Source organism: Ascaphus truei, chromosome 15 (genome assembly GCF_040206685.1).
Source record: "Ascaphus truei isolate aAscTru1 chromosome 15, aAscTru1.hap1, whole genome shotgun sequence".
Classification (NCBI taxonomy): Eukaryota; Metazoa; Chordata; class Amphibia; order Anura; family Ascaphidae; genus Ascaphus; species Ascaphus truei.
Genome location: NC_134497.1, coordinates 48,638,508 through 48,657,198, shown reverse-complemented (window position 1 = coordinate 48,657,198; position 18,691 = coordinate 48,638,508). Strand labels below are relative to the sequence as shown.

Genomic DNA, 18,691 nt, shown 5'->3' with positions numbered 1-18,691 from the left:
TTCACAAAGAATACATTACAGGGAATTATAATAATACAATTATATACAATTAAGTGAGTGAGGAAAAGAGGGAGTAAGACTGAGACACAGGGGAGATAAATACATGTGAGGAGGGAGGGGGGAGAGTGAGTGAGACGGAGGGGAAAGAAATACATGGGTAGAGGGTGGGAAATAGAGGGGACTCGTGAGGTATGAAATTAACCTAATATGTGTCAGCCAGATAGGAGTTCCCTGAGATTTTTCAAAAACTTCAAGGGTTCCTCCAAACAAAAAAGTTTGGAATCACTTATATACATATATACATACATACATACATACATATCGAGATTAAGAAAATGAAATGAAGAGATGAAAAGACCAAGACGATGACCAAAAGTAAGATGGGAGGATGGGATGAGAAAATGTGTTGGAGTGACATGGAGAAGAAAGGCTACAACTGCAGCACCTGGGAGATCATTGGGGAGACTTCATCCAGCAGTGGGGAGATAAGGACTGAAGATGGTGTGTGTTTCTGTGTATGTGATGGATGCTCACCACAGGATGTGACCGCGAGACTAAGGTGGTGATATTGATTAACACCGACCTACAACCGCATAACTGTGTCCGGAGTGCAGAGTGGTTGTTGTGTAGCCAGGTCAAGGTTGGTCGTGATACTCGCTGTGGTCTAGGATAGTAGAAGTCGGATTGTCATTGAGCTAGCCGGGGTCCATGGAGTAGAGAAGGTGGGAGTCCAATATCAAGCCGAGGTCAAGAGGTCCGAGAAGGTGGGGGTCCAGGTACAAGCCTAGTTCAAGGTGCAAGGAGGCAAGAAAAAAGTTCAAGGTGACAGACAAGGCAGCAGGATGCTTGAGGCAAGCACTACGTCACAAGGAGGAAGTTTATGCTCAGCAAACTTGCAGCAGGGCCAGCTGAGCATATAAAGGACAGGTAGCCAATAGCAGAGAAGCACAGGGCTGTGAGTAATGAACATGATCTGCATACTCAGCAGTGAGTCATCCACTGATAGGCAAGGGAGGGGCGTGCCAGCAGGAGTGGACTAATGTTAGCAACGAGTGTAGTTGTGACCATATGGCGCCTGCGCGTAGCTTCAGTGTGACGCGAGTCACCCAGGTCGTGATGGGATGTGTCAAGTGATTGGAGCCTGAGGCCGATCCCTGCGGCGTCCCCCACCCAACAGCGCGGCGTCAGTGTGCAACTTCAGCCTGATACGTCCTGCGACAGCCAACGCATATCACGGGGCGGGGCCTAAGCCCGAACCTTACAGTGTGTGTGTAGGTAGGTTGGGTTACCATGGAGTTACAATAAATTAGTACATTGGTTCACTGTTATTAAAATGTTTTAAACCACTGATATAGGGCAATAGTGATTGGCCCAAGGTTAGAGTGTTAATAGCCCAGGTTGATTATTGGGCATTGTTAGCACTGGATACATTATTAAGTGTTACAGGAGCCTTGAGGCATTATTCAATACCTTTCCAGTCTCTCTTCCCCTGAGATCTAATCGCAGACTTCCAGTCTCCTGCCAACTAACTCATTTTCTTCCATACAAACTCAGCAAATATATATTCCCAGAGTAGCTGAAATGATGGCAATCTTTATAGGTAAGGGGAATGTTATGGGGTACTGGAAATACAAGCTCTCATATATATATATATATATATATATATATATATATATATATATATATATATACTTACATTTTTGGAGGAATAAAGATGTTATCGCCTCTATTTTATCTATATATTAAAAAACGAATAGACGATACCGTTCTGTGGCTAACAAAATGCTTTTATTTGTGCGAGCTTTCGAGATACACTGATCTCTTCTTCTGGTGGTGTTATAATGGATAAAGCAAGAAAGGGTTTTACTTAACAGTGCATCCTGGAATGTATCTGACTGAAGCCTATCCCTCCCCTCCCCCCCTGTGCAGTATGCAATTTATGACTTAAGGTGTTTCATGGTCCCTGAATGTTAGTGATGTAAGAATGTGTGTGTGTGTGTGTGTGTGTGTGTGTGTGTGTGTGTGTGTGTGTGTGTGTGTGTGTGTGTGTGTGTGTGTGTGTGTGTGTGTGTGTGTGTGTGTGCATGTATGTGTGTAAATATAAATTTATAAAGTGCTCACAGTGTATACAGCACTTTGCAAAAGGTGAGTGTGGGAGCGTATACCAATGGTGTGGGTAGGTGTAGAAATTTAAGAGGGTGTTGTATTACTATTAATGGGAACAGATATTATGTGGTCTCTATTGGTATATAGGGATAGTGTAACGCTCGGCCTGCCCACAAGCCAGACGAGACCTCGGGACTGAAGTGGAAAGGAGTAATACCACACACCTAACAGCAAACGGGGGCACGGCCTGGTAGTAGCATAGCTGGTCCAGATAACAAAAATAGATAGAGTTCAGTACTTGCCAACTCCAGCTTTGAATGGTAAAGTCCGTAAGCCAATGGTCAAGGTGTAGAGAGGGCAGCGTGGTAGAGTGTCCGTAAGCCTGGGTCGTGGAGTGGAGAGAGCAGCGTAGTAGGGGCCCGTAAGCCGTGTCCAAGGGATATAGAAGTCATCAAGGTAGAGAGTCCAAAGCCAAGTCCAAGGGGTACCAGAGAGCAGCGTGGTCGAAGTCCAAAGTCAAGGGTCAAAATCCAGGGAGGTCAGCAGAAATTCCAGGGACAGGAATAGGGACTGAAAGACAAAAGAGCCAGGCAAAAGCAGACAGCACAAAGGTACAGAAGCTATGCAGAGCAAGGTGGTAATGGTGAGGGGTGACTAAATAGTGGGCTGGGGCATATCAGAGGAAGGGGAGGAGCGGAGGAGCGGCCCGAGGGAGATCCTTATAGGGGAGAAGGGCCTGGGGGGCGGACATGGTGGAGCAGGGGCAGGGAAGAGTGTGATGCGTGCGCTGCACCTGAGGAGGCGGGGTCAGGCCCGCCGCGCCAATAAATGGAAGCCTGGGTCCGCGCGCACCCATTAGGGTGATGCATGCAACTCGGAAGTGCAGGAGCAGCCGTGGGGGGGACCGCGAGGACTGAGGCATGCCGCCAGGGAGCCCGAGCAGCAGGGAGAAAAGGTAAGGAGGCACTGGAAGCGGGGGTACCCGCAGAGCGGATCCTTACAGATAGAATTAGAATTATATCGTATATGTATGTGTAAGAGACAGCTGTGTGTGCATTCATATAGCGCAGTATGTATAGACGTGGCTTTTAGCACTCCTGGGAAAATAGTTCTCTTGGTTTAGAGTAGTGACTCATGAAGCTGCGGTCTCAGTTTAGGCCACCGCTACGTGTCCCGAACAGTTGCATAAATTTGTATTCATGCAACCATCTCTCTTGCGGTGTTCTAAGATTACCTTTGAGTATGACCATCTTCAGATCGTTCATCTTATGGCCAGAGTCAGAGAAATGTTCGCCGACAGTATTGTCTCTCGTTTCGTGTGTGATGCTGTGGTGATGCAGATTCATTCTCTTGTTTAGCCCCTGTCCCGTCTCACCTATGTAGTAGCAGCCCCCTGCAGCACATGATGAGGTACACGACATTGCTGGAGGAACAGGTGAACCTTCCTCTGATTTTGTACTCCAGATTCCTGTGTGGTATTTGTATTGTACCCGCTGTGTGGAGCATCGCGCAGGTTTGCATCTTGCGTCCTGGCATGGTCTTTTCCTGCATTCAGTTGTACTGTTGAATACTTTACTCCTCACCATCATTTTCTGGAGATTATGAGGTTGTCTGTACTGCACCGACACACTTTATTCGAGCAAATACCCAGTATGTACCTGGCAGATACCTGGAATGCGCCGCTCCTCACCTCTGACAAGCCCCGTTGCGTTTGCCTTCCCAGCCTGGGTTCATGCCTGGCTGATGGGCGGCTGATCTGTTAAATGATAATGATTAGGATTTAATAGGCTGCAATGCTTCGCGTGTCTACCAGATGGCATAAATTCATGAATTGTAATGCAGTATATATATATATACTGTGCAGTATTGCAGCCAGCGGGAATAAAATGCTTCAATCCCTGCCTGGAAAATACCTCAATGCACTCGGGCAGAAAACAGTCACAAACCTCAATACACCCGGGTATACCCGAATTCGTGGGACTAGCCGAGCTCGAATAAAGTGTGTCGCCAGTGTATGACAACAACAGTGTTTCAGGGAAGATCTGTTGCAGTCTTGTATCTTCCTGGAGAATGGGTTGTAGTTCCCTGGCGATCTTGCATAGGGCTTCTAAATGTGGGTTATACAGTATGTGACCAAGGAGATCACTTCTTGGTATTCTGGTGGCTTTGTGAATTTGCTGGTCTACAATTCTGTGGTTATAGCCACGGTTTATGAAATCCAATCTCAAGGCTGTAATCCGCTGGCCTCTGTCTGCTGTGTCGGAGCCTATCCGGTTGTATCATATGTCTTGACTGTAGATGGTTGCATGCTTAGTGTGTGTGGGGTGGAAGCTGTTGTCCCTCAAATAACTGTCTCTGTCTGTAGGTTTGCCGTATACAGAATTCTGATGTTGCTTGTTTTTATAGTAATGGTGGTGTCTAGGAAATATACTTGGCTGGGCGAATGGATGAGTTTGAGTTTGATGTTCGGGTGGAACGTATTGAAGTGTTCATGGAACTAAATCTATGAGGTCCTGTTCACCAGAGGTCCAAAACAGAAGGATGTCATCGATGTACCAAAGGTATGTAAGGGGTTTCAAGTGACAGGTGGAAAAAAAGTAACTTTCCAGTTTTGTGCAGAACAGATTGGCATACCGTGGCACCATCCGAGTGCCAATAGCGATTCTGGTTGTCTGGAGGTATGTGCCATTTCAAAATGTGAAGTAGTTATGGTTTAGAATAAATTCTCTGCATTTAATCACTGTCTCCGTGAGTGGCTCCTGCGGTCCCAGAAAGTATCTGCAGGCTCAAATACCATCTTTGTGGGGGATGTTTGTGTAAAGTGATTCTACGTCCATGGTTGCTAGCAGTGTTCCTGTTGGGAGGGGGCCAATGGCATTCAGTTTGTTTAGCAGGTCGGTGGTGTCCTGGATATAGCTGGGTGTGTTCCTGACAAGTGGTTTTAGAATGCCCTCCATCCAGCCAGAAATATTTTCAGTAAGTGTGGCAAATCCAGAGATAATAGGGCGCCTAGGGTTACCCTCTTTATGAATTTTAGGGAGCATGTAGAATGTTTAATTTGATGGATTTAAAGCTGCAGTTCAGTCAATATCCTGCATGTGTGTTTTTTTTTAATAAATCAGTTCTGTAGTAAGAAAAAATACTTTTAGCATTTTCTGTTTTTAAAAAAACAACTTTGAAAGACCAATTTTCTTGTATTCTATTTTAACAGCCATTTGCTAAGGCACTGCCCCTTCATGTCCTGTCACAAGCCCTGGCACACCCCTTTGTCAGCCCTGCCCTCCCTCTAGCACATGTCAGTGCAGGAGTGCTCATAAATATTCATGAGCTTCCACTGACTGACAGAAGCAAATAAAAACATACATGGAGAACGAATTGACTGGCAGCTATACAGTTCTTTAGGTAATTAGAGATTGCACACATGAAACTATTGAAGTAAAAAAATAAATAAAAAAAATAAAAAAAGACTGAACTGCAGCTTTAATGGTGATAATAATAAATACATAATAAAGCCCCAAAAAAGGTTCCCTATTGCATAATAAAGTGTGTACCTCCAATCAAAGAACATTGAAATGAGTTTGCAAGGGTTGCACTTTGCATAAGGCAATTTGCATACCTATTACACATGGGGACCTTGAATCTTACAGAAAATTTTGCAAGGTTTAGAAATGATACATAGGACAAACTCAAAACCTATCTATTAGCAGATGATATACCAAATATATAAGTAAATCTCAAAACTATCTTTAAATAGATGTAATGCCAGAATTATACAATATATAATATATAAATATTTTTGCACTTTTAGCATATTATAGGTTATAAGTACAATTCCATATTGGCTTGGCATTGGCAAAAAAAATATAGAAATTTAATCAAATAAAATAAACTAAAATAAACTAAACTCAAATAGTCAAGAAACACTATCCCACAAGAACTTAATAATTCCTGCATATTAAATATTTATCATTATTACGTTCTTGTGGGATAGTGTTCCTTGGCTATTGATCCGTTATACAAGGGTCTGATATTGGTAACACTGTTTAGGACTTCACTTATGTAACAATGAGTATGATGACTTTATAAATGTTAGACCGTCAAGTATATTCCCATAATATGGATAAATGTTGTTATGTCAATGTGTACTATTACAATTTAACAACATGCAGGAATTATTAAGTTCTTGTGGGATAGTGTTCCTTGACTATTTGAGTTTAGTTTATTTTAGTTTATTTAATTAAATTTCTATATTTTTTTTGCCAATGCCAAGCCAATATGGAATTGTACTTATTGTACTTTTATATATGACGAAGCGTATCTTCCTACGCGAAACGGCCCGTCGGTTTTTAATGATGTCACTCTTCTGACGTCGGTAGCAGTGACCAGCAATGCCAGGAACTCCGGTGTATCGTGTAAACCAGCACAAACTCGGCTGATCGGGTAGTATTTGATACTTATCTCTACTTTCCCGTTTTTCTTGCCTTATGCCATCGTCCAATTTGACCTATATATACACAGTTTGAATTACTATATAGGCAACTTGATGAATGGGGGACTACTTTATTCAGGGGATGATGGGTATACATGTATTTATATGCTGAAACACCAATCCTCTGTTCTACTTTAGTGTTATGATACACTTACTCATTTGACGCATGTTACATTAGTCTGCATAGGTTACAATTTTTCAAGTGATTCGGATGAACCAGGGATACATTTCTTTACACCTTAAATGTTACTTTGTGTTTAGTATCTCCTGCTGTTGGTATAATTTTCTATTGTATACCTTGTCAGGACTTTGGCTGACTATACCTCATTGCCCACCACCAGGTACTCTCTGAAGGGACATACCCTATAAGCTTTAGCATTGGCTTTCCCTATACAGTATGTGAATTATACCTGATGAGTGAGAGAGAACACTCTCTATTCTGGCCACCATTTACCGTATTTTTAAACACACACTTATTTATACCCCACACTCCCTGATATTGCTCCCTCATGTATTTAATAAATTCTTTTTTGTTTTGCGTCGTGTAGCACTTTTGGCTATCAGCCTGGGATATATTGTTTAGTCCCATTAAGTGTTTTATTCTCATAGAGTGCAATTTTGGGTTTCTTGTCCAATTGAGGGTCTCTACCCCACTTGGATTTTTGTGTCCATGCTAACTCTACCCTATGCACCATGAGATAATAATATTTTAATTAGAATAATTAGGAGAGCGATAAGCATTGTGTGTCTCATAAAATACTTATGCTTCAAGAATTGTTATTGATTCCTTTTCTCTCTTTTTTGTGCCCCCATTTGTTTGTCTGTCCTGCAGAAACTGCCACTTTCTCAGGGGCTATTAACTCTTTATATGGACATCCTTTGTGGGGCTGATCTCCTGACATCCCAGAGCCCTATCTAGGCAGCTCTCTATGGCATGTCTGCATTCCCCTTCTGGGACCTGCATATCTCTTCTGTGCATTGTTGTAGGGGTCATAACTGTTAAGACACTACTAACTAAAATACAGTAAACAGGGGGTCCCCTCAGCCTCTCCTCCTCTCCTGCCCCTCTGGAACCTATCCTTCCAGAACATTTCTTCTGACTCGTATACCCTCTCTCATGTAGTTCCATGTGTCATCACAGGGTGCAGCCTATCATCCACTTCTTACTATTAACTCCTGAGATTACATTAGTAGCCAACACAAGCGGGGGAGGGATGTTACATCTGTTTCCTTCCAATTGACATCGGTGTCCATGTGTGATACAGAGAGAGAGAGAGAGAGAGAGGGAGAGATAATAATCAAAAACGAATAGACGATACCGTTCTGTGGCTATCGAAATGCTTTTATTTGTGCGAGCCTTCGAGATACACTGATCTCTTCTTCCGGCGATGGTACAATGGATAAAGCAAGCAAGGTTTTTACTTTTTAAATTCTGTACAAAAATTATATTTGAAAAAAATCAATAAATAAAAAATAAAAAAAACGTAGGTGAATTTGCAGCATTACGTTCTATTTAACCCCTACCGTGCAAGAGGGGTTGTAACTTCGGCTGTCTGTGGGCTTACAACGCATTGCTGCAGACGTCTGGGGCAATAAAGAGGTTAATATCTTGCCAGCAATTGAAGTCTCTCTAAAAAAAAACACAATCATTCTTCAGTATACTGTAAGCCCAGCTCTGATTTGAAACCAGAATAATGACTTATTTTCAGCTTTCTGCAGGAATGTTTACAAGCAACAGAAAAACTGAAATCCTACATAGAGGACCTCACCACCGAACTGCAGAGTGTAAGTACGTCTCCTCCTCCTCATGCCAATAAATCCTCACTTTCCACCGGTCTGCGTGGCTACAAAAAGACTGATTTGAAATGTATTAATCAAGTGTGTGTGAGTGTATATGTGTGTATATGTATGTATGTATGTATATATATATATATATATATATATATATATATATATATATATATATATATACAGTGTTCGACAAATCACCCAAAAATCTACTCGCCCAACCAAAAAATCTACTCGCCACCTAGTCCCGCCCCCAACCCTAGTCCCACCCCCAACCCCGCTTTAAAATAAAATATATAAATAAAATACATTTAATAAATTCCTAGTCAGAATAACATTCATTTTTGACATAAAAGTATTTATTGTATTACATTATACTACAATTAGGCCTTGTTACGTGTGTGTGTGTAAATGTTGGATCTAGAAATAAAAGCCAGATGTGAATGGCTAGTTTCCTGAACCCCTTAACCAGTGTCTGGACGTCCCCGCTTCACAATATCTAAAGCAGCAATCCCGCCTGGGATCTTACCTGATCCACAGTCCCTCAATGTCCAGATACCTTCATTCCCGCAATCTTATACATTGGAGGGGAGGTGTTCCCTACCTGTCTTCTGGGTTAGGGGGGGTTCCGATGTCTTCCGTGTGAAGCTTGAGTCAGATCTGGAAGAAAGCAGTATAAGTTATTTCGGTGTAGTATAGGACAGTTAAGATATATAGGGTAAATAAGAGATCCAGATCCAGAGTGTGAGACAGAGAGGAGAGTGTGAGACAGAGAGGAGAGTGTGAGACAGAGAGGAGAGTGTGAGACAGAGAGGAGAGTGTGAGACAGAGAGGAGAGTGTGAGACAGAGAGGAGAGTGTGAGACAGAGAGGAGAGTGTGAGACAGAGAGGAGAGTGTGAGACAGAGAGGAGAGTGTGAGACAGAGAGGAGAGTGTGAGACAGAGAGGAGAGTGTGAGACAGAGAGGAGAGTGTGAGACAGAGAGGAGAGTGTGAGACAGAGACAGAGAGGAGAGTGTGAGACAGAGAGACAGAGGCAGGGAGAGACAGAGAGACAGAGACAGGGAGAGACAGAGAGACAGAGACAGGGAGAGAGGAGACAGGGAGAGAGGAGACAGGGAGAGAGGAGACAGGGAGAGAGGAGACAGGGAGAGAGGAGACAGGGAGAGAGGAGACAGAGAGAGAGGAGACGGGGAGAGAGGAGACGGGGAGAGAGGAGACGGGGAGAGGGGAGACGGGGAGAGGGGAGACGGGGAGAGGGGAGACGGGGAGAGGGGAGACGGGGAGAGGGGAGACGGGGAGAGGGGAGACGGGGAGAGGGGAGACGGGGAGAGGGGAGACGGGGAGAGGGGAGACGGGGAGACGGGGAGAGGGGAGACGGGGAGAGGGGAGACGGGGAGAGAGGAGACGGGGAGAGAGGAGACGGGGAGAGAGGAGACGGGGAGAGAGGAGACGGGGAGAGGGGAGACGGGGAGAGGGGAGACGGGGAGAGGGGAGACGGGGAGAGGGGAGACGGGGAGAGGGGAGACGGGGAGAGGGGAGACGGGGAGAGGGGAGACGGGGAGACGGGGAGAGGGGAGACGGGGAGAGGGGAGACGGGGAGAGAGGAGACGGGGAGAGAGGAGACGGGGAGAGAGGAGACGGGGAGAGAGGAGACGGGGAGAGAGGAGACGGGGAGAGAGGAGACGGGGAGAGGGGAGACGGGGAGAGGTCACAATGATAAGTAATTAGCTAAGTTGCCGATCGATCCGTTCTCCTGTGATCGATCGGCAAAGATTCAGCTTGGGGGTTCACTAAATGGCTGTCAGTGCTGCAGAAGAGGACTAAAGATGCAAAGTTCTGTGGGGAAGATCATGTGACGAGGCAGTCACCACATACAATTGGTGCACTGCTAGAGAGAGGACAAGGCTCAAACAGGGGTGTGCCAGAGCCTGCTTCAGAAGAGGAAGGGGATGTGACTTTGTAAATGGTTACTATAGAAACAAAAAAGGCTTGTTACATTATAATACAAAAAAAATGTCATTCAGAGTTCCTTTTTTTTTTTTTTTAAATCTACAACTATTTTCTCATAGTACAGAACTAATTTATTAAAAAAATGCACATGTAGGATATTGCTTGGTCTGCAGCTTAAAGCTGCTATGTATTAGCCAAAAATGATACAGAACAGGTGTTTCATTATATAGGTTACCAAACTGTATTATTTTCAAGGTATGGCTATTATAAATAATGTTACACTAATCATTTATATTTGCTAACACTAGTTCTAATTAAAAAAAATACCCATTCTGTATTTATTTTAATTATATCAATCATGTATTCAACATGGCACACTTTCTCTCTCTCTATCTCTCTCTCGCTTTCTCTCTTTCTCTATCTCTCTCGCTTTCTCTATCTTTCTCTCTCACTCTCTCTCTCTTTATTTCTCTCTCTCTCTTTATTTCTCTCTCTTTCTTTCTCTCTCTCTCTATCCTTCTCCCTCTTCAGAACACATTACACACTTGGAGGTTTACATTTCAATGCTGGAGAGGTTATCGTCAAACTGCAGAGACAACGGGGAAGAGGCATTAAGTAACGCCTTCAACGCTTTCGCCGAACTGTATAAGGAACTGTTGACGCCAATGAAAAACGTGGTATGGTTTCTCGCCTTTCCTAACCTTTCCTCTCCTGGCTGTAAAGTGACCTAGTGCACAAGCCCACATGTGGACTCTTACTGCCTTCCTCGTACTCAATAGAACTGTATGTACAGATGTAGCAAGACTTACTGTCTTCTGTGCCGCTGTCACGCGCGGCCACCGGACCTCAGTGCAGCCACGGCTCGGAAAACAGAAAGCGGCAGCATTATCTCTGCGGGGGTCCCATCTTCTGAATGGCACCACTGCAGCATTAGTCCTACAGGGTCATCCACTAGCCTGTAAGATTTACGCAGAGGAGTTCCAGAGAGAAGCCGTCTCTCTCTGTGTCTCGCTGAGCAGCTCTTAAAGGAGCAATTCATGGGCTTGTTATTATTTATTTTTTTAGCATAAGTTTGAATCAGGGGTTCTCCGGAGCTGAACCCCATTAATTTCAGCTCCGAGGACCCCCTGCTTCCAGAGATACTTACCTCCTAAGGGGGTGCTGGTATGTCCTGCAAGTTTACATGTCCCACGTCATGTGAGCCAATAGGAAGCCGCACCGGATGACGTCACGGCTTCCTATTGACCCATTAAGGCATTTCATGGACAGTTAGAGATAATATACATTTTGGGGGATTATAACAGAGCATTTCAAACATCAGCGAACCGCAGCAAATGGCCGACCCCCTTTGGGGAGATTTGTGTGGTCTCATATCAACGAGAGTCATGGTGGGAACAATCCCCTTCATCTGGTGGGTGACATCTGTTGAAGGGGATTGTTCCCCTACACCTCACCCCATCAGATGAAGGGGATTGTTCCCCTACACCTCACCCCATCAGATGAAGGGGATTGTTCCCCTACACCTCACCCCATCAGATGAAGGGGATTGTTCCCCTACACCTCACCCCATCAGATGAAGGGGATTGTTCCCCTACACCTCACCCCTTCAGATGAAAGGGATTGTTCCCCTACACCTCACCCCATCAGATGAAGGGGATTGTTCCCCTACACCTCACCCCATCAGATTAATTATTTTCTGCCATATGGTTCTGGTTTTCTTTTTGTCAATACTAAATTATCAGTGTGCCAGTGTCTTATTCGTTGTTGAGTATTTGTTTTAGGTGGTCGCGGGTTGTTGTCCACCTTGACATTTTACACCCAGTTTATCTCTTATAATTGTTTTATTTATCGGCTGTTCCTTTTTCCTCAAACTTCGTTCCTTGTGGGTTTGAAAAAATAAATCTCCAAATGTCCAACATTGCTTTAAACCTTCCCGAACGGACATGAACAATCAGCGGCCAAATAATGGCACGTAAAAAAGAAAAGGATAACATGGGGGGGCGGGGGGGAGTGTGCGTGAGTAGACTCCCGGGTAGAAATGAGAACCAATGAGATTACACCTATATCATTTAAAGAGGTGTATTCACACAAAATAAGGGTGCAGCCAAGAATAGCCTGTGTGTAAATGGGCTATCAATAATGTCAATATCACATAAGAAAATCCTATGTATAAATCTCATTTGTATGTACGGCCATTGGAGAGGAGACCTCACCCTATACTTGACGTGAACAGAATAGTTTATACAGCCGTAAAGGGGAAGCACCCATCCTGCCCCCTCTGCTGCTGTCCAATTCTATAACCAGGTGGTCTTTCGCTTTTCATGGGCACTATATTTACGTACACACAGCACTGCCGTTACTTCATTGGCTATGAGCCCGCAGGTTTAGGTAACATACATAGTGACACAGTAGATTAGGTTGGCATTTGTCCATTGAGTGCAACGTTTGTTAAACTGTAACCGGGTGAAATACTCATCCTATATTTTTATTCACGTCGATCCAGCGGAAGGCAAACAATAAATAGTGAAACGGTTGCCAATGATGTCTCAGATTTCTCCATATACTGTATCAACCTTGTTTTTTTAAATCTTATTCTTAGTCAGCATATCCCTGTATACTGTAGCTTTCAATACTAATGGTGAACCTTTTCTTAAACCTATCTGCTGTATATGCCATCGCAGTCTCCATGGATAGTAAATCCCACATGTATTTCACAATTGGTGAAATCTCCTCTGCCTGATTCTCAAGGATGACCCCCGCGTCATTTGTACCGTCCTTGGAATGCAAAGTTATTTTCAAAGTTCCTCCTCCTGACCTCGACCTATACTTTTTCCAAGGCCATAAAACATACTTGAGGTTTTTGTTTCTCTCTCCCTTTCCCAGTTGCAGAGTATTAATCACAACATTAACTACTTCCTGAACTCCCTGGTGAAAGGGGATTTAAAAGAAGTTAAAGGGGTGAGTAAACATGTTGAGGTCGCCCTACACACTAAAGCACAATGTTTGCGGCGGGATTGGGGTCTGGGCCCAGTGACCCAAATGCATTGCTGGTATTTTGGGGAAGCCGCGAGTAGAAGTGAGGATGTCTCTGATGAAAGGGAAGATTCCTCTTAAACATTGGATTTTGGCCTCTGTTGAATATGCTGTGAAACCTTTTCCCCTTGCTCGAGGAGATTTAAACCCTATAATAAGTAGAACTCTGCTGCTGTTTTATTTATTTTTTTTGGAGAGGGGGTGAGGCGGGAGGTTTATATTTCCTTTACCTTCCTGGCTCTGCGGAGTCCCTTAGAGTTTACGCGCGATGCTGATTGCCGGTAAATTGAACATTGAATTTCCTGGGCAAGAATACTTGTCCGGGAGAACAATATGGCTGCCGGGGTCAGCCTTGCCTCTGGCGGCCAATAGGAAGTCTGCGGTAATAGTAGTGCTAAAATACTGTTTATTGTGGATTATTATAGAAAGGGAAGCAGAACCTCTTATTTGTGGAGATAAATCTTACAAAAGGAGGTCAAAATCCAACCACGTGTTGGTTATGTTTCCAGTTTTTTGCATATATACTGGATGTAGTATAACAAATAAATCACTATTACTAGGCATTGGAGTACTCTACAACACTGTTTCCTTATTTCAGGATTTGAAGAAACCTTTTGAAAAAGCTTGGAAAGACTATGAGAATAAATTGTGAGTTGGGAAGTTGATTTTACTCTCACCGTTTGCTGTTTTCTATTAAGACTTTCACTGGCAACACTGTCAGCAACGAGTTGCGTGGGCACAGGCTTCCAGAGGCCCAGAATATAACACTATATAACAGTATATCGGCATGTAGCAAGAGACTCACGTGACACCGCGAAGCTTTGGGAATAAATGCACATATCGAATGCTGGAGGCAGAGAGGGAGTGAGGCTCCGTGTTCCCCCAGAATCCTCCAGTGCTGGCCACTGTCGGAGAATGGATACTGGACTTGATTGACAATTTGGTCAGACTCCGTATCAGCCGGCGAAAGCCTGAGAAAGGGAATATAAGAAATGTTATATTAGTAAATACTATACACAGCTCTCGTTAAGCGGTTGTAACTAAAAGAGGAAATAATGCCGTAGCAATTGCAACATTGCAGTGATTGAATGTGAAACCGGTTTTAGAAAAGGAGAATGAAATCCATTTTTGTAAATGCAATACTTTCTATTTGTTGCTGTTGCATGTTTTGATTAAAGTCGCAATCTACCCTACTCATTTCCACCCCCGTCCCGGGATACTTACCAGCGAAGTTACAAGTATTAAATCTTATTTCAGGGGAAACAAAATGGCTGCCAAATATTAACCGTTAGCCAATGGGAAGCCACAATATCATCAGTTGTGGGTTCCTATTGGACAGCCATACAAAATCCCCTCTATAAACCAGGAAGCAATAACTGTAACTTCACTGATCAATATATCGGTACAGGGGGGTCCCCAGTACTGAAGATGGTGCAGTTGAGCTCGAGTGAAGTCCGCAGTTCTCATCCTGTAAAAAAAAAAAAAAAAGGTGGGGGGGGGGGGGGGGTAAAAATAGTGTGATTGTTGCTTTAAGGAGAATTCCTTCCCTATCAAAAACTAGGCCAACTTTGTGAGATACAGTAAGGCTTCTGACTCTTGGTAGACAGAAAATGGCATCCTGCCCCACCCATGAGCCCCAGTTGGAATACACAGGTGGCCAACTCCAGTCCTCACGGGGTACCAACTGGTCAGCTTTTAAGGATATCCCTGTTTCAGCACAGGTGGCACAGTCAGAATGACTGAGCCATCTGTGCTGAAGCAGGTATAACTTTATGGATGGATGACCACCTCTTGGTGGTCATTGCGGACTGGAATTGGCTTCCCCTGCTCTATAGGATTATGTATTTCAATCAGGCCAGTGTTTGATTCCTAGTGCACCCCTAAAACAGGACTGTGGTGGTCTTACTACTGGGGAAACCCTTTGGTGAGCAGATCTGATGCTACACATGAAAAATGGCCACCATCAGGGTCATGTGATGAGCCAGCGAATGGGAGGAAGGGTTGTTGAACATTTTTTAGCTTGTGGACTTGATGTTGCAGTCGTCCATGAAATGTGATATACTGAATGATACCCTCAAGGAGACGCAGTGTCCTATTAATGGCAGCGCTATCTTTAAAGTGGGAGGCCTGGTTTGTGACCCCGTGCCATATCCTTGTGACCATGAGATTTGCAAGCTTTTCATAGCAGAGACGCATTGCAGGATTCCACGCACCCTGTCCGTACCCTGTCCGTGCCACGTAATAAATCATAGACTATTGTATTTATCTCAGCACTAAAATTGAGAAGGAGAAGAGGGAGCTGGCCAAGCAGTACGGGATGGTGCGGACCGAAGTGGCGGGAGGAGAGATCGCCGAAGAAATGGAGAAAGAACGCAGGATGTTCCAGTTACAAATGTGCGAGGTAAGAGACTGTAAGAGATGTGTGCAGAGGTATGCAAATGGGGACTGTTTTAGGGTGAAATTATATGTTGGCGTTATTGAGCCTGTTCCTTTATGCAGGCAAAACATACAAAAACAACCAAACAACAAACCCCTATCCCTTTGTAAGGGCTAACTTACTTCTCCAGACCCCAACTGCAGGACTGGAGGGATGTTTCCATTACCAGCCTATCACCCCAAAGTCTCAGGCAGTACCTTAAACAGGTGGCCCTCCATGTTAGTCTCTGGCAGGTTCCTGGGTCCTCTGTATCCAGGAAATATTGGTGTCTTGGTGTCTTGATCTCAGCACAGCCTTTGTGCACAAGACAGTGTCTGTGTGAAGGCTTCTCTGGTCTCCTTCTGTCAGCCCAAAGGTGAGCTAAGGAATCTCTCTCCTGTTTCCAACAGGAGGCTTTTCTTATAGACTTAATTGACCAGGTGGAGTCTGGTTAATTGCCTGCTGCAATTAACCAGATCCCTACTGGATAGTTTCTTCAACAGGGATAAGTTCCTGTTACAGAGACCATCATCACTTATCGTCTGAAAATGCACCTTGTTTCGTTAAGAGCTATTCTTGGGCACAGAGGATAACACCACCTCAAGTATCCATCTGACTCTGTGTTTTTCAACCGGGGTTCCTAGGAGCCCTTGGGTTCCCTGGGCATCCCTAAAGAGTTCACTGCAATTTTCAGGTAATTTGAAAATGGTACCAAATACAGAAGAATTTACAATGCATCTGATCTCCGATGCACTATTAGAGAGGATTGGGGTTCCTTACAATGCATCTGATCTCAGACGCGCTATTAGAGAGGGTTGTTTTTTTTTACAATGCAACTGATCTCAGATGCGGTATTAGAGAGGGTTGGGGTTCCTTACAATGCATCTGATCTCAGACGCGCTATTAGAGAGGGTTGGGGTTCCTTACAGTTGCAGTTTCCATTTTTGTTTTAATAGAAGCAGCAATCGCTTAGCTTGAAGAAAATGTAATTATCTAAGCTGCCGATTGATCCGTTCTCCCGTGATCGATCGGAAAAGATCCTACTTCCCCGGGTTCACAATATGTCTGCTTATTTCTATAGAGGAAGTGCTGTGCCTATGTAAATGGTTCCTATTGAAACCCAAGGAAGATTAATACATTCAAACTCATAGATGTGTAGGGTACAGATCTTTCCAAACCTCACAGATCTCTTTTTCTTCCAAGAGTAATGTGACCGTGTTATGGATTGACGCGGTCTGGGAGAAACTATGGTTGTACTGTATTTGCCCGATTATAAGGTGACTCTGAATATAGGCCAATCCCCTCAAATCTCGCCTCTGCTAACTGTAACTAGGTAATGCTGGCTGCTGTGTTTCTGCAGCATCTGTCTGCGCATGTGTGATCGCTCGCACATGCGCAGGCGGCTACTGTGTTAATCGCTTACACAGGAGCAGACACTCACTCGGCAGCAGAGCCCGCTTATAAGGCGAGTATGGACTTTTCAATATAACTTTATTGAAAAAAATCTTGCCTTATAATCGGGAAAAACTGGAAATTAACTCCCAGAATCCTCTGCTTCTCTTTCTTATTGTTTATTGGCTCTCCCTTCCAAGCAAGGACATTGGCACCATCAAACTTGAACTATAGCTTTGTCTGCCATGTTGTTCTATCCCAGCTGCAGTGGATTTCAGAGAGACTTGGGGGTATATTCTCTATTGTCCGGAGCGGACGTTAGTGCCGATTTCGGCTGAAAATCTCCGTAGACTTCAAAGGGGACTTTTGGCCCCTTTGAACTATGTCGAATTTGCCCCCTGGTCCCATGGGGTTTAGGAGAGGCCTGCAGGAATGTGAGGGGCAAACATTTAACTTCCATTCCCTCTGTTTCAGTATCTAATAAAAGTGAACGAGATCAAAAGTAAGAAAGGAGTGGACCTTCTCCAAAACCTCATCAAGCATTACACCTCTCAGTGCAAGTAAGCGTTATATTGTGTGTAACCCTCCCTCCCTGCTCCCAGGGACATTACTTTGGTGTAGTTGTGTGTTTAACATCAGCATAGCTGTACCTTGTCTAATGGTGCTGGACGTGGTCGGCTATGGAAAGATTTTTTTCAGGAGTTTTTATAGTACAACTTCAATCTCTATTCACGTTCCCAGGCTTGGGATAGCTACATCCACATTTACAATAAGATTGACATGGTTGCAACGCGTTTCATCCATACTGTTATCACTCTACATCATTCTTCCCTAGGTGCTTTCTGTTAACAGTCCTGGGCGGTGCATACAGTACACTTGTTACTGACAGGACAACCTGTATTGGACTAGGCCCCCCTTGTTGCACTTGCTTAGCTCCGTCCATGTGATCTCTCTGTTTCTAAACCCTTCTGAGATCTGCGGAGGTTATCACCATTCTTTCTCCTGCAGGAAACTCGAGCAGTAGAGCACAATAATAAATGCGCGCTGGCCGTCCAACGTTTTTCTCCCAAATCTCTCTTGATGCTGCTCCCCGTATCCCGTGATCAGCGGGGCTAGAGAAGACTCGCACATAAACAGACAAACAAATGGGGGCGCAAGAAAGAGAGAAAAGGAATCAATAACAATTCTTGAATCAGAAGTATTTTATAAGGGCATAAAAAAGTACAAGGACTTACAATAAAATAAGGATCTTATGATTCAAGTACACCAGGCAGGTAACAACCACAGCAGCAACTCCGTAATCCATAAACCCCCCTCCTCTGGATCGCAGATGGTAAGTGCCGAGGGGAAGTTTCAGACCGCCATCCACCAGAAGTTTTCCCTGTACTCATGTAAGCAGCGCTGGGTCTACAGCGTCATAACCTTCGTACTCAGCATGCAAATGGCTCGCCTACGCGTATCGTATCACGTGGGACACTTTGTCAGGGCATAGCCACAATGCTCATTGGAGCAGAC

The 18,691-nt window shown here is 44.3% G+C and overlaps 1 protein-coding gene across 5 annotated transcripts in view; it reads right to left on the bottom strand.

Annotated features, from left to right (window-relative positions):
* The window catches only part of LOC142466928 (CMP-N-acetylneuraminate-beta-galactosamide-alpha-2,3-sialyltransferase 2-like), a 129,558-nt gene that overhangs the window by 71,942 nt on the left and 38,925 nt on the right, over nucleotides 1-18,691 (bottom strand). Inside the window, exon 2 of one of the 5 annotated variants that reach the window (XM_075572570.1) lies at nucleotides 14,174-14,339. The exons of the other annotated variants lie outside the window; for them this stretch is intronic. The gene's annotated coding sequence lies outside the window, so the exon portion shown is untranslated. The remainder of the gene's footprint in view (nucleotides 1-14,173; nucleotides 14,340-18,691) is intronic. 5 annotated transcript variants of the gene reach the window in all.